General features: G+C 39.8%; 1 long non-coding RNA gene across 1 annotated transcript in view; it reads left to right on the top strand.

Moving 5' to 3' along the window:
* The first annotated feature begins 4,150 nt into the window (after window positions 1-4,150).
* LOC118414448 overlaps window positions 4,151-17,258 on the top strand; it is a 23,895-nt gene continuing 10,787 nt past the window's right edge. The window contains exon 1 of the long non-coding RNA XR_004830972.1: window positions 4,151-4,186. This is a non-coding gene — a long non-coding RNA (uncharacterized LOC118414448). The remainder of the gene's footprint in view (window positions 4,187-17,258) is intronic.

The following is a 17,258-nucleotide window of genomic DNA, read 5'->3' as shown; positions in this document are numbered from 1 at the left end:
CACTTTTAGCAATAATGTTCTTTGACAACAGTTTGTAAGTCTGAATATTATATTGGATACAACGTCCTTGAGTAGGATACAAAAGCAGATGTTTTCTTTGTGTTGTTCAATGTACAAAAATGGTGCTGTGGTTGTCAGCAAAATGTGTTTTTCATTCATATGTATGTACCCCCCCCCCCCCCCCCCACCCCCATCCTCTAGGGAGATCCATGAGCAACGAACGAAACAAAATGGCTCTCCATGAAGAAAGTTTCGTGGCACAAGAAACACGGTTTATAGAAAGGGTGTCACATAAGGTAAGTGCATTATACAGTTGTAAGGTAGCCTCTGAATTCCTGTATATGTTTACATTGTGTTGTAATACATATCAGGAGCTCTAAATTGGGGATTTTGTTACTCTCCAAGCAGAGGTTGGTGGGGAAGAATAATTTTGTGACATTTTCATCTTATCTCCAGTTTCTGTCCGCACTCAAAGGAGTTGAAAGGAGTGCGGACACAGGCCCCCTTGAGTTAGACTCTGAGAAATGTGGAAAATGGTAAAAAAACTCAAATTTCCTTGTGGGGAAGTTGGCCCTTGGCGGCTTGAGCCAAGGTTGTGTAGGCCCTGGAAACAGTCTGGCGCCCAGGCAACATTTTCTTGGGCCTCCATTCATCTACCATATGTACAAGTTACCATACATTGTGCACACCTTGTTACTCTCGCTAAAAAACAGCTGGAGCCTAACCTCTGCTTGAAGAGAAGTACCTTGACCTGTTGCAATGCCGTGCAGAGTTCTATCAATCTATGACAGTCTGACTATAGCAGAGTATTTATGAGCTGTTATGTTTGTCTTTATTTGTAACAATTATGTATCATTTTGAGTTGCTACACAGCTAATGTTATAACATAAACCCTCCTGCACATTGTTGATGTTAATTGCTTGTTCTGTCTTGCTGCCCATTATAAGATAATGCTGCTCACAGTCAATCAGCCTGCTTGTCTTCTTAAGTTACATATGTCAATACTCCTGGTTTCATTTTGCAGATGCGTACAATGAAAGATTTACCTGGTTTCTTTGGAAAGGGATGGCACTGCCATACCTGGTAAGTTGCTGTTTACCATAATGCTTTTAAGTGCTAATAGATATCTCCCAAGTGACACTAGAATATGACAGTTCCAGATTACAAGCAACTGTCATAAATAGTACTCAGTAAACAGAAACATATGCTCAAGACATACACCCTTTTGATTATTTTGAATATTGAATCTTACAAATCATACTCAGGGTTCTAGCCAGGATTTTATTTTAGCGTAGTGGGAATGGCATGGTAGCAAAGCGACTAATCAGGAGATTGGTGTGGAAGGGGGGGTCTTGGTCCTTCCACAGTGAGATTTGAAGATGTAGAGTTAAAAGTTAGGATTTTGGGGTCAGTTCTGAGTGGCATATCATCATTTTTCATTGTTCAGACATTTATTAATATTAGTCATAGTTGAACAAGCAAATGACAGCAAAGCACCACTACACTAGTTAAAAATTAGCGTAGTGGCACTTATTTTAGCGTAGGGGGTCACAAATTTTAGCGTAGTGGCCCACTGTGCTAAAATGCACTAGCTAGAACTAGATACTTCTACTTCTTGATTTCTGTCGCCAAATTAATCTTCACCAGTGATGTCATAGTAAACATGGCAGACGATTCACATCCTAGTACCGCAACTCACAAAAAATGTTCTTTTGAGAAGTAAACAGCACCTAATTATTGATAAGTATGCTCAATGCAAGGTTTTACAATGTTTGCTTTTCTGCTTCATAAATCAAAAGAAAATTTTTCTCAAGTCGTGGTCCCAAATTCCAAATCCACTTCTCTGTTTACTATGATGTCACAGGTGGTACCTGACATGTCAGGAATCAAGAACTAGAAGTATTATTTCTTAGGTTCAATGTTCAATCAGAAGGTTGAGCATTTTTACAAACATCTACACAGCGTCTTTACGATTGACTGTCAACTTGGTATACTCTGCTTCACTCTTGTTATTTCTTTGACCTGCAAGCACCAAAATGTGTGAATGCCTGATCAAGTAATCTGTTCAATTTCTAAGTCAGGTCCAACATCTGGTCCACCTAATTTTTGCAGATCCATTTTTTTCCGGACCGGTCCAACAAGACAATCCGGTTTTGTACCAGTATGCTGTACTGGTACCCACCCCTATTCTCCAGCTAATACAACTTTGTTATCAAACAGTTGGTTTTCCTAAGCTCTTTTATTTCTCCAGTCTTGAGTTGCTTCTATCACTGACCTATGGCCATTCCTCAAGACCCTGGTGTCATGGGGCAGGTCAGTTAAGTGGCAAGGCAAGGCTTAATTGGCCACCTTGCAGCCAAACAGATCTCTCTTAAGGCTGGGCCATCTATATCTGCACCCTGGGCATGGTCATATAGTCCAGACTGTATGACACTTAAGGACAAGGCACTTCGCTTCCTTAGTATCAGTTTAATGTACATGTATACTGTATAGTACAGTAGGTACAGTATTTTCTTTAATTGAACATCACTTTAGAAGAAGTGGTATAGATGGATAAAAGTGGCATGGTTTCAGTTTTTAGGTGATTAGGTATAAAGGGAGGACATTTGAAGAAGTGAAGAGTGCCAGTATTGTCTACTATATGGCCCACGGGGGTTCCATTGGGCTGGGGTATGGACAACAATTATTAAGCCTTTTCAGATTGAGTTGAGTCTGATTTAGCACATCTGCCCAGTCTATGAACCCATTGGTCGGAGGTATATTTCTGTGGCTCTAAAAGGCCACCAGGGTCAAACGACGAGTCAAGGTCCCGGACCATTCCGCTGCCACCGAAGAGTCGCCAGTCATCCGTCATCGTTTTTAGTCACATTTCGGGGAATCTTTACCGCTGTAAAGGGTTGAGTTGGTCCTAGCGGGGGAATTATGGTGTCAACCCCCAGGCCAAAGGTTTCCCAATGCCATGGCCCAGTGTCATCCAAGGTCTGCAGGGTTGGGCATCCATCAGGGGGTGGGAGGGGGTTTAATTGAGCAGATATGGACCTCACAAAACTCTGTCATAAAGTTGACAACATTTGTGAGCAAATGCATGGCATTTCCCTCTACATCTGTGATCCTTGCACACAAAACTCTCCGTCATAAAGTTGGCAACATTTGTGAGCAAATGCATGGCATTTCCCTCCTCATCTGTGATCCTTGCCTAAAGAGTAACCATTGGAATTTGTTTTGGGAGGGTGTTTGATTCTGCAGATATGGACCACACAAAACTCTCTGTCCTAAAGTTGGCAACATTTGTGAGCAAATACATGGCATTTTCCTCTCATCACTGGGATTTGTTTCCATTGAGAGGGTGTTTGATTGATCGAGCCAACCTCCTTGATTGAGCAGATATGGACCACACAAAACTCTCTGTCATAAAGTTGGCAACATTTGTGAGCAGATGCATGGCATTTCCCTCTTATCACTGGGATTTGTTTCCATTGAGAGGGTGTTTAATTGAGCCAATCTCCTTGATTGAGCAGATATGGACCACACAAAACTCTCTGTCATAAAGTTGGCAACATTTGTAAGCAGATGCATGGCATTTCCGTCCTCATCAATGATCCTTGCGCACAAAAACTCTCTGTCGTAAAATTTGGTACAATACTAGCAAGGCAACATTGGCAAGCAAATGCAAGGCATTTCCCTCTCCATCGATTATCCTTACACACAAAAACACTCTGTCGTAAAGTTTGGTACAATACTAGCAAGCAAATGGAAGGCATTTCCCTCTCCATCAATGATCCTTGCCTGAAGTATATGTACCTTACTTTAAATTTATGAAACTTCCAATTTGCTATATGTAATTTTATGAAACTTCTTCCTTGCTATATGACACTTTGCTATATGTAGTTTTATGAAACTTCTTCCTTGCTATATGTCTTCGTAAGAAATGGCACTTGGTCTAGTCAGTGAGGATTAAGAAAAAGTTCAGTTGTATGATCCAACAGATGACTAACTGAAGTTTACTCTTGAACAGTTTTTATATCTCTTGTCCCTTGACAGTGATCTTCTGACCCCAGTCTGTGCTTGTTAACACGGGGGTACAATGGACACGGCCATACGCTGACACTGCGAGCAGATACATCATTTTAATTGGCAGCAGCCATTGCCCCCAGCCCGGCTGTACTCCCTCTAGACACAAGTCAAGGTAAGAAAACTTTCAGCATTGTCCAACTTTTGAAACAACTTGTTTTTGAGGGCTACTGTACAAATGTAAGTGCATTGAAGTACGTGGTGGTTTCATGTTTACAGTTTTCGCAGTGATATTCAATGTGAGCTCAAAACCACAGCAAAAATTTGTATTACGTCTTCTGTCTGCCTGCCTCCTTTATCTAAGCACTACTACTTCTAGTATATATATTGTACAGTAGGCGTAGGTACCAGTATGGACCTGAACCTGATTGTGAAAACTAGTGAATGGGTGAAACTCAAATATAATGATCCATTTTGCTACAAAGTACATTTTGTAATTTGTTTTGTGGAGTATCTGACTCCCACTGGCATCTTAAAATCCTATCTTCACCCAAACAATGCTACATGTACATGTAACTACCTACATTATGTACTGACTGTACAAACTTGGTAGATATGACTGAAAACTCTACTATACTTTGTTCTTGTAATTATCTTGGACCAGTAAGTCCTGAAATGTGTGGACACCTGCCGATATAATGTGTTCATTTTCTAATCGGTCCAAAATTCTTTTAGGACTGGTTCAAGAAGAAAAATGTTTTGAACCAGTTCAATGTAACGGTCCCTACCCCCATTGTACAGTGATGTACATGTGTGTATTGGAGATAACTCATCTGACAGGTGTATTCGGAATTGTAGCACCCTTGCCAAACTTCTAGCAGGTGTTTTCCGACTCGCTGGCTTTAAAGGTAGCCTGGTATCCAGCCGTATTATAGTTCCTGAGTCTCTTCTGTCCTCTCTGCAAATACGTATTTTGCGGAGAGGACAGAAGAGACTCGGAGCTATAATGTGGCTGGATACCAGGCTACTGTAAAGGCGCCTGTGTTTTCATTACTGTAGCAGTATGTGACTGTAGCCTTATCGTGAACGCAAGACCACCTCACACAGTCACACACTCCATTTTTTCCTCACCGCAAAATTAAATCACAGCGAACAATTTATAGTGTGCAATCTAACATGCTCGCATGGAGTTTTTTTTGGAGTTTGTGTGTGACAATGGTAGTTGTAAGTTGTAAGCCGATCCTTGTAGAATTATTAATTTTGATATTTGGTAAGTTAGTGGGACTGTCAAACTGAAAACATCATAGGCCCCCTAACTGTTTACTTAGGAACTTTAGCTACATCTGTGTCTTCCTGAATATGTTATGAGTATTACCTTGCTGTTTTGTTGGTGCAAGGACGTTATATAGAGGCAACCTTGGTTGGAGGATAGCTTTGGGGATCATAAAGAAGTATTTTCCTTAATGCTTTTATCTAACTGCAGGTGTGTTTTTTTGTTGACCTTGAAAATGACCTTGAAAACAAAATTGTTTTCAAGGTCTTTAGAGAGAACTATGAGAAGTCAGTATGAGCATACATGTACATAACTATTTAGTTACTTACATATCAAATCTTATGAGGGCCCCCAAGGGGGGGTACCGACAACGCTCTACGCTAAATTCGGGAGGGCCGGCTACGTAATACGCTAAATTATGGACACTTTATTACGCTCTACGCTAAATTACGAACTTTCATAATGCATTATGCAAATATTTATTGTCTTATGGCTGAACTCCGCCGACGGCAGAACATGTGAAGATGAGATCTAAACAAAACTGATAATTCCATCAATAAGATTAAAACTTAACTTCTAAAGACGTCTTTCTGGCCAAAGGCGGCGACAGCAAATTTCTCATGTGACGTAATTTTCAGCACTTATAGCACGGAAAGCGGAGTCGCGACAATCCTAGGGCCTCCGGGGGCATGCTCCCCCGGGAATATTGTGAAATCCTGACCCTCTGAAACGCCATTTTATGCACTTTGAAGGGCAAATTTTGGTCACAGACTAAAATAAGTTAAATAGCATCCAATTAGAAATTCACATGGTTTTAGCTTTAAGCTGGGCAACGCCCCCAAACATTATTTTCAGATTTCGAGTGCCGAAAGCACGAACAGTCGAACTGTCGCAAGGTAAGTTACGGGAAAATTTGGACATTTTTACCCTCTGAAACACCATTTCCTGCATTTTGAGGAACAAATTTTGCTGGCAGACCATATGCTCAATGTAATGACATTTCTGCCAGAGAAACGTCTTTGAGGGCGACGAGCGCCGGAGAGTCGTGAGCGCCGGAGGCCCAACCCGTCGCAAGCCTTGGCAAGGGCCGCCCGGCGCCCGGAGAAAAATTGAAATCTCGACCCTCTGAAATGCCATTTCCTGCATTTAAGGGGCACATTTTGCTTGTTAACTAAGCTATATAGCTAAGGTCGGTAAAAAGATTTCTACTAGTTGGGGGACAACGCTCCCGCAACATATTTTCACCATGTCCAGTGCCGAAGTGCTGAGCCATAGCAAGGAATGTCTGGCGAAATTTTGAAATCTGGACCATTTGAAACGCAATTTCCAGCATTTTCGCGGGTAAAATTTGCCGGTATACTAGTTAGGTTTAATGAAACTTTGATTACGCTTGACGAAAAATTAATATGAATTACGTTTTACGGTAAAATCCGGTTAGCTTCTACGTAATACGTTAAATTGAAGGGGCCAATATCGCTCGACGCAAAATGTACCGATTACGCTCTACGAGAAATTCGAGCGGTCCCGCTACGTAGTACGTAGAATTAAAACCGCCGATTACGCTCGACGGAAAAGGGCTTTGGGGCCCCCTCTTATGTCATTGTCTGACTAAACCCTCCCAATGGTTATGCACTATAGAGCCCTGGGCAGCAAGTCAGTTAGAGTTTGTGCCTGAAACTTAAATGCTTTGGATGGAACTCAGAGTTGATATTAATACCCCTTTGGTACAGTTTATGAACCATGTGTTACTCAGCACCAAGAGGCCACGTCTAGCGAAGTAATACACGTTAAGGACAACAGTTTCTCAGTGAAGAGTAGAAGGGGATGATACGATCCTAGAACAGTGGTCGATCACGGTCTTCTTCAATTCAAATACAGTGTGACAATTCCATCTTTCATTTGCATTACTCCTAACACATCAGTTATGTATACATGGCCTTTTGGTCAATATTGCTGTACAGTAGGTACAAGCTGCATAAGACCAGACAGACTAATGTTTGATCCCATCAGTTTCATCAGTGTGGTGGGATCTTTAGAATAATGTCCTTGAGGTGTTGTTGTCCTCAAACATAGCACCTGTGGCTTTAAAACCCATCTGAGAGGACATCCCTAGCTGATCGAAGACGAATAATTACGCTGAAGTCAAACAAGAAAATAGGTGTACAGTCAAACCTGTATTAGGGGCACCTCTACAGAGGGGCCACCTGTCCATAGTGGCCACTTTTTGTCGGTCCCTTGGGTACTTTATCTACAAGTTGACACCTCTATACAGAGGCCACCTGTCTATTGTGGCCAAATTTGTCCGGTCCCTTGAGTGGCCGCTATAGACAGGTTTGACTGTACTATGTTGAGCGGCTTTCTCAAGGGCGCAGCATTGGGGCCTGTTAAAAGTGTTATGATTCGAAACCCAGAACGTATAGTTTCTACATCAACAACCCTAACCACATTAGACCACCACCACACCATCCTAACTTTCACTACAGGTACTGTACTGTACCGTTTGTCCTTCCCGTGGTCTCCCAGGCGTCCCGTCACCACTTTTCCAAAGGCACCCGAAATTTAACAGATCATTGTGACATTTTCAACTTTACACATCGCTGTGTTTCCTATAAAACCGCTCGGAAACATGTTTCTTTCTGACAGATGGAAATGTTAGCATTTACGGCCGTGAATTCTTCACGCTTGGGTCTCCCGCGCCGACGGGGCCGCCGCGGAACCCGTAATTTCCGATCGGGCAGAATCTGATGTTTTCTGACAGAAATAATTTTGATTGATACTCAACTTTTGCTTTCGGCTGCTAGTCGTTTTTATTTATGTCCCAACCTTTTGCAGCAATTACAGAATGTCAGGACATAGACGTGGTGAATCAAACAAAATTGCAGCATGGCCCGTGTCATGCACTAAGCTCCTGTCAACGTTGATTAGGGGGTCTATTCTTTGCGAAGACTCTGCGGTCCTCCCATGACATCCACAAGGTTAACAAAACATTCTCTCTCTATAACTGAGATCATTGCAGCTACACCTGAATGTGATAACTGTGAAGTAAAATATTGCTAGAATGCATACAGTCAATCTTACAAAGTCATATCTATGTAGGAATGTGTATATGTACAATGTACAATGTAACAGTTATATACACAATATGTTGGGCATAATATTTATGAACACTGTTGTGGCCGGTTTGCAAACATTTTCTGTACAAAGATTTCAAAGAAATAAAAAGTCACACAGAAGAAGTTGAAAAAAATTGCTTAACACTACATATCTTTAGTAATGCGTAAATGCATACCATGTAAAGTATCCAGGGTGTCACATAAGGTACTTGAGTCATTATTTAGGTCCTTTTACTTTAGGTGTTAAGGCATACCCCCAAAATGAAGCAGTACAAAAATTGGTGACACTAACCCACGGATACTACTAAGTACTATGTGGCCTCTTTAGTCATAAGTTTGTTGAACTGATCAAGATTTTTTTCATGTCAAAAACTTAATTTGACCCTCTACAATAAATTCAATAAGAAAGTAGTTGCCCTTTATAAGAAAAGCCAGGCGACTCAATACATAGAATTGAGTAACGCTGCTTCATCCTTAACTGCCGAGTAACCTATGTTCGTTGTTTCTAAGAACAGTGTATTTTGGGATATTAAGTCGACGGACGGTGGTTTCAAACTGTATATTTTGAAAATATTGAAATTTGAAACCACTGTCTGTTGACTTGATGCCCTTAAATACACAATTTTGAAAGACAACGGATATAGGTTACCCCACGGATAAAAGTGAACTTGCATTACATGACCTAAGTGTGGGCATTTCTCTGTCAACTTAAAAATTGCACACAACAGTGTACAGTAAGTGGAGAAGTGCCAATGTTCCTCAGCATTTCTCAATCTAGAGTAATGCCTACCAGTGTCAAGGTTCATTAGCACTTGGCAATGCTACAATCAGACTAGGAAAGTTGATGCTGTCATCTTGGGACTTTCTTATCTGAAAAATCATCTGTCTCAAGCGATAAAGACTTTTATACGTGTAAGTAGTTGTCCTGCTGATGCAAAGATTTAAAAATATGTTTACAAACAGTTAAAGGCAACAGAATAAGTTGAAAGTTATAACAACAGGGCTCAAAATTAATTTTTGGAATAGATAAGCTAGCTGGTGCACACACCAAAAAGTTTGAGTACACAACGTAAAGTAGTACATAGGAATTGTCAGCAAAACGAGAAGAAAGAAGAGAGAGCGCTCTTGTCCATTTTTGGGCGGATTCTGGAAGTGTTACGAGCCACTCAATGTTGGCATGCTCAGTGCCCAACATAGTTTTAAGCTGCATTTTCAATATCCTTTTGTCATACTTTTAGTTAAAAAGTATGATTCCCCTTTTTACAGAAGTGCTTAAGTTAAAGTTGACATTTCTTCGCATCTGCTTGTAATAAACAATTGATTCTGCCCAAAACTTTTCAGATGACTGACAGTAACTTGAAGCAAAGAGCTGAAAAGTCAAATCAGTATACCTAGTTACTGTATATGTAGTACATGTATATGCACCAAGATGTACATTGTTGTATGAATGAATGAATGAACTTTATTGCACGACATTTGTACATGGTACAATTCTAAGGCAACCGTAATGAGTCAATTGATACAATGATACTCGTCTAAGGTCTATAACTACATACATGTATAGTACAGGAATGTGAACATAAATGGCGTTTTGACATAGTGTAATATGCAAGTTACACAAGTCGGTCTGTTACTGTACAATAGATTCTCTCTTGAGTTGTATGTCTACAGACAAATGTGATGTTAGCCAATGGTGGAATTCTCACTGACACTACAATCCAGCATGCACCAGTAACAGTAATACAGGTGTTGTGACTTTTCCCCTAACATACCCTCTGACACCACAGCAGTGTGTGACAGAGATGGATTACCTAAAGAGATTATCTCTTAATCAGCAGATTTGTCCCAATCTACCACCTGCTACTGCTGTAGAAAGACTAGCGCTATGACGGAACATATGGCATAAGGCCTAGGAAAAAAATGTTGTGTTTCCTGTTTCCCTACCTACCCTAAAAAAACCTGCCGACCCTAGACTTTTTTTTTTGGGTGGGCAGTGGAGTCACATAGCTTCCAGTTAGAATTTTTGTTTAGCCTGCTTCCTATTAAAGTAAAACACTGCTTGTCCCATCTAATGAAGGATAAATGTATCTATCATGCACAAAATTAAAGGTTGACATTGAAAGACAAGTGTCATCATACATTTCAGTTTACTTTGTTCAACTGTATTGTAAATATGTATCACTAGAATTTTGGCCAGCCTAAAAAAAATACAAGAAAAAAAAAAGATAATCCCTACCTACCGACCCTAATTTTTTCAGGACTGAAACAGGAAACACAACATTTTTTTTCATAGGCCTAAGGTCATGTACACCAACATATATAAGGCCACACAAATTCAACTGTCATTTTTTTTTTTTTCATTTAAAAATAAAAGTCCCAAGAAAAAATATCACCATTCAGAGCCACATGCACATAATTCTAGTCTAAAAACAATGCCTTTTATTCAGAATATTAATAAAGAGTGAAAGGAAGGGATTCATTGTAAAAAAACGTGCCATTAAACTCCTCAGGCTGTTGTTTTTTTGTGTCATTTACGTCGTATTTCTTCACCCCAGACCTTTCTACAAAATTCATTTATTATTTTTGGGGGGTCTGTCAAATTTTGTCAATTCTTGATTGGTAATTGGGGGCTTTATTGGTAATCGGGGGCTTTATGAATTCTATTGTAAAAATAACAACTTAGTGCAAGACACAACTTCCTTTTCATGCCTGATAACACATTGCAACTGAGGTGCCATGCTGGGTAACAGTTAAAAAGGAGTCTATAGTATTATTGTTGACAGTTGATTTTACCACTCATTTAATAGTACTAACAATTTACCAGCCAGGCTGATAGCCTGCAGTCTCCAATTTCCACATCACCAATTGGGACAGTGCTTAGTAGAAAAAAACCCTCTTTGCAACTACATGTTTATGTAACATCCAAGGAGACAATTAAGCAAAAGTTTACATGTAATCTATCGAAAGGTAAAGTAACCTACATTGTATATAACGTTAGTTCACCTTTATCCGCGGGGTAACCTATATCCGTTATGCTGCTAAACAGGGTATCCAGGGATACCAAGTCGATTGTCGGTAGTTTCAAATTGTGCTATTTTCAAAATATTCCAGTTTGAAACCACCATCTATTGATTGATATGACTAAATATATTGTTGTTAAAAAGAACGGATATAGGTTACCCTACGAATAAAGGTAAACTAACGTTATAGCGTTACAGCACAGTTGGCAGAATTCTATTTTTGGATCTTTGAATATCAAGTCGTATTTTGTATGATACAGTCAAACCTCTGCGTGGTGACCCACTGGCCACCACCACTGCTTTTTGGTGGTCCCTTGTATTTATATAATGATTGTAAATTGAAGTTTTACGGTCAGTCTGGGGCAAATCATAAAGGATTGGCTTAAAATGTAATTCAATCCAATATAGTCAATAATAACCTTTCAAACCTTGTTTGATCAACAAATCAATCATCATAACACGGGAATATTTTGGGGTATTTTAAATATATGAAAAAAATAATTGTTTGTATTTGAGACTGATTGACACTTATATTTGAATGTTTGATGGAAATTTTGCTTAGCATGCCTATTCTTTTTCATTCTGTCTTTCTGGGGTGCCGTTATGTCATGTTTTTGGTGTGTTTTGAACTCTTGATATAAAATTTAATGTTTGTCACTTTTTGCTCCTCTGCCATAATTATTATAGCTACACATTGTATTTTGGTGATTGCTTGATACGGTAACTTCAACCAAGACAAACGAATAAACATACAAACAAACAGATAAACAAACACACCAGTACAATTTCTGTGTTTTAATGTGGGTAATGAGCTTTAAACAGATAGAGTCTTGGTGACATCATTATCTCCTGTGCGCATGTGACAAGACAAGCTAGTTATGCTACCTGTAACTCGTTATCACCACCTCATTAGCAGTTAACGAGGGCTTTTTGATTAAGTCGTTTTTTTTTACTTTCCTCAACAAGGAATTGGATGATACTGCCAAAAATTAAGTATGTAGACCATGTCAAATTTCTCTTCTGCTCATTTTTATACATTATTTGATAAGGATTGTAACAAAAATGCCCCTGGATACGTTGATGAAGGTTGGACATCCAGGTAAGAAGATATGCCAAAACTCAAGCAACTGGATATGATTTTGAAAACGGTCAGATGTTTCAGATAGTATATCCACTATCTTTCATCAGTGACACTTTTCATTTCCAAAATCATATCCAGTTGCTTGAGTAACTGCTTTTTGGCATAAAAATGCCCCTGCATTTCCAGAATTAGGTGCTAGGAGGCCAAAACTTACACAACTTTTCTCCGAGCACCAGAGCCATTTACTGCCCCCAAAATCCTGACCATAGCGTGTTCAGAACACGCGATATCAAAACGGAAAATTCCTTTGCAGTGCCGGTGAGTGCTACCACGGGGCCCAAAATTACGACCTACCAACATTATTGGTAATGTTGCTAATTGCCAAGCCAATTATGATATCAATCCATTAAACTGTTCTTGAGTAATCTCAGTGTCAAACACTTATGTAGAATTTCGAAATGTTGTCTAAACCTTCTTGATGAAGGCACAGTAATAAAAAGAACAGTAAAGTAGACTTGTGATTTTGTACCTTCATGCCGCTATTCCCCACTCATCTGTCAGTTAGTATGATAAGTTATTGCTAATTCTTGCCCAAGGGCTAATTGAAGGTAACATGAAATAAGGGGAGGAACAAATGATCTTCGTCTTCTTGTGTTAGGTGGCCATCATCAGCTTGCTGATGTTTCTGCAATGATGCAGAACAATATAACATGCATTGGCATAATACCGGTAGTAAGACTTATACCGGTAGATTAAAAATACTGGAACTTAAAGAGATCTACACATGCAACAATAGTTATTTCTGAGCTGTGCACACTTCAGACATCTAGGTGTCCAATACACCATTTACAAAGCATCGATAACAATGCATTCGAAGACAACAAGGCCAAAAGTTTTCAGTATACTTTTTTTTAAATTTCGGGGTAGGCAGCTCGTCGTGGGACGAACACACTGTCACATTCATTGCCAAATTATATAGATCATAATTACACATGCTCACGGCACAAGACGAACATGATTCAACAACAATCTTGAATTTCTGTTGGTGACCTACAACTCATGTAAAAGCGTGAAGAACCGTTGCATAATAGCCCGGATCTACGACTGAATGGGCAAAATTGAACGTACGCAGCCATTTTCCCGCCATTTTTATATCTACGCTAGCAGTGAAGTGTTACGTCATAGCGGTTGTGACGGACAGAAGTTAAATGAAAATTCTTGACAGTATACGTCCGTTTTCTCATGACATTTTGTATGCTCATGCAGGTTTATGTTTTATGTATTTACTGACAGAAAAGGAAGGAACATCAGAGGATGTATAAATGTACATAGCGGCAGTTAATTGTGCCGTGTTTCTTCCTACCGGTATTTTGTACCCCCTCCCAACCACGCGCCCGTTCGCCGTGTAATTCCGCGGCGTGTTGCAATTACAATATTACGCTTTTAGCAGGACAAGAGTGGCAGAAAAGTTACACAGAAGAAGTGGCAAGGGTAACCTATAACAGCAACATGTAACTGGAGAAAATGATGCGTTGACAATTTGTCAAATCAGTATGGCTAGAGAAATCGTCGTAAACGTACCGGTATTATGATAATAGATGTTAGCGTGTTTTTTTTTTAATTCAACGCAAAACAAGGCTCATGGAGCCACTCAAGTAGCGTTTTGGGTTACAATACTGGGTTGAAAGTTAACCCTTGACTAAAAATGTGTCTACTCTAGTCTGAAAGCTGACTCTAAATTCTATTTTATTGGGTTTGACATTTTTTGGGGACAATGGAAGACAAGGGATTACCACCTTTTTCTGTTGTGTCTGGATTTTGTGATTTTAAGAGCAGAGTACTATATCCTAAGAACAGAGTAGTTTTCTTTTTGTCTCTTTAAAAACACGGAGAAATAAGAATGGAATTTAATGGCCTCTCTAAAGATCGTCCTCTGTGACATAAAATGTGTTTCGTCTTCCACCATGTTTGAGGTGCAGTTATTCATGCCAAATCATCCCACGACACCCTGCCAAGAAATGTGAGGGTTTAATTGTTCTACCTTCCTGGAGAGCAAAAATCCTTCAGCACAAACCCTAATGATGGCATCCCGCGGGAGCCAATACAAAGTACGGTGTGAAAAGTTAATGCTACTGACAAGGGAATTAACAACGAGACACGTCTTCTCAAACATCACACCAAGACACCTCTAACCCCGAATTCGTTCCGACAGCTACGAAAACCTTGGCGCTCATCAATAATAAACGAAGGAAGGTGAGACGGAATTTAGTCATCATAACTTCCATTTGTAAACGCATCGTGTCTGCAAGGAAAGCTTATGGCTCCTTGATACCAGACTCGGGTAAAAGGCTGTAGTAGGTGGTAAATCACTGATGGATTATGCTACATTTAATGATACAATAAAGCAAGAGAACAGCACTTTGCCAGAGAGGGTGTTGCCGTATCGGAATTACACGTGCCCAAAGATGTGTGCTTCTTGCACCTCTGAATTCTCCAGGGCTTTCGTTTTACACAATAATTAGTTGTGCCCGGGGCTCCTTCTAATTCCTCCCGCACCGCGTTAGAAGAAGGAGCGTAATATGCCCAGCGGTTAGCCGATGTTTCCCGATAAAAAAAAATCATGTCTTGGCTGGTTAATGTGAGATGGAGGCATATCATCTTTTGCAGTGTTTGAGATTTTATGTGTTGCCATAATGCTATTGCCTCAGGGCTCTTTATTATATTTCCCGACCTCCCAGAAGATGAAATATGAAGGAAAATTCGATATATTAATTATTATGATTCTTCTTCCATTTTTGTACACATGAAGAGAACATGTTGGAAAAATATTTTACATTTTTATCTCTGAAGTGTCACCCCCCTCCAAAAAAAGGCTAGGCTCGGCAAGTTTTTTAGAGTACAGTCAAACCTGCCCAAACGACACCTCTTCTTAGCGACCACCTGGCCATCACGACCGAATTTTCCCCATTGACGTAAGTATTAAGCGACCTCTTCACAAGGACCACCTGACCAACGCGACCGCAAAAAATTTGGACCAAATCAATGCCCATAACGACGGCGTCATTTTCAAATATTGAGGTGTGATCGATTTTCAATGATAACTAGCGCAATTTTGTGCCGAGATTGGCCAGTTTGCGTCAGATTTTGACTGCCATTATGATGTTATGTTCAAAATAAATAGGCGGCAGATGCATGAGCGTGTGCTTGCTATTTGCCATTAAACACAACAGATTACCATTTAAACTTTGCATCGGGCATGTTGTGAGTCGATACTCCTCTAACCGACCACCTGACCAAATTGACCTCTTTTGCCCGGTCCCCCTGGTGGTCGTCTTGTACAGGTTTGACCGTAGTAGAGTAACAGGAAATTTTTCTTTACTAGGCCAAACTATTATGTTCCCCCTCCTCTGCAAGAAGTCATAACTACATGTAGGTGGCACTGCCAGTATATGATGTAGATTTGAAGTTAGGTAAATAAATGTATGTAAAGAGAAATATGTTGCGTTTGCTGGCAAATGCCGGCTTTCTAGTTACAAAATAATTTGTTCATACCCCCGGGCAGTGTTTCATCAGATGGGTGACAATGCTGAAGATATCTTGGAGGTGTGTTCATTAGCATTTTTATCACAGAGAAAACATGGAGATGTGTAACAGAGATTATCACGTGTAACTGTTATACAGGTACACATATGTACATACTACTAAAAGCAAGGTACATTATGATTTTTTTTATTAGTCACAACTGATAAATCACAAACATTTCTCTGATACAAACATGTATTTAGGCCATGTTGATGGATCACATTGTATGCTCATCGATTTCCGTCCTTTTCCAAAAAAAGGTTTGCACCATACTTTAATTTGCACAAAGCAGCTGAAAAGGAGCAAATATATGCTATTAATTGTAGGTTAAGACACTTTCTTGAAAAACACACTAATGTTGTAAAAGTCAAAGTCAAGTCAAAGTTTATTGCACAACAAAGTCAATTCCAAAGTAAAAGAGGAAGATGTAAAGAACCTAAACAGAGTCTATCATTTGGTATACATATAGCATACTCTGTGTGTTTAGGCATTTGTTCAACCTTCCTGACTGCATAGACGGGGCTTGAAATATTTTTTTCTGCATACCTGCACTGGTGCAGGTAACATTGGAGGTTACCTGCACCAGACAAACTTTACCTGCACCGCTATGAATTTAGGAAGCATGGATCATACTAAAATTGTTGAGGAACCATGGCTATTTTTCTTTTGTACCATATTTTATAGGTGGTAACAGTCCAATGCGTGCTTGTAACAATCCCCATACACACATCATACGACATTTATGTATAAAACCCAGTACATGGACCAGTGCAGGTTAGGTGCAGGTAGACACAAGAAATATCTGCACAGCTCCAATTTCACCTGCACTAACCCATATGCAGGTGGAATTTCGAGCCCTGAAACATGTAGATTACTCAACAAAGACAACTTTTTTTTCACCTTCGGCTCAGTTTTGGGTTCCCAGAGGATGTCATCCGTAGAATTGAATCAACATGGCCTAACATTAGAGCATTGCTACAAATGTGTTGAATTTCTAACGACATACTCTTGTCCATTGAGCTATGAATGGTACCTTGAAGTTGTACCATTGTCTTATGATTGATATCTTGAAATTATGGAATCCTGAAATCTCAATTATTATCATTACATAGTAGCCTGTCAGGAAAAGTAAACAGGAAAAGCTTTTAGTCCCAAATGTTCATTAACTATCAAGTATT

This window comes from Branchiostoma floridae, chromosome 4 (assembly GCF_000003815.2).
Source record: "Branchiostoma floridae strain S238N-H82 chromosome 4, Bfl_VNyyK, whole genome shotgun sequence".
Classification (NCBI taxonomy): Eukaryota; Metazoa; Chordata; class Leptocardii; order Amphioxiformes; family Branchiostomatidae; genus Branchiostoma; species Branchiostoma floridae.
The sequence above is the reverse complement of the archived record's forward strand: the minus strand, read 5'-3'. Positions and strand labels throughout refer to the sequence as shown.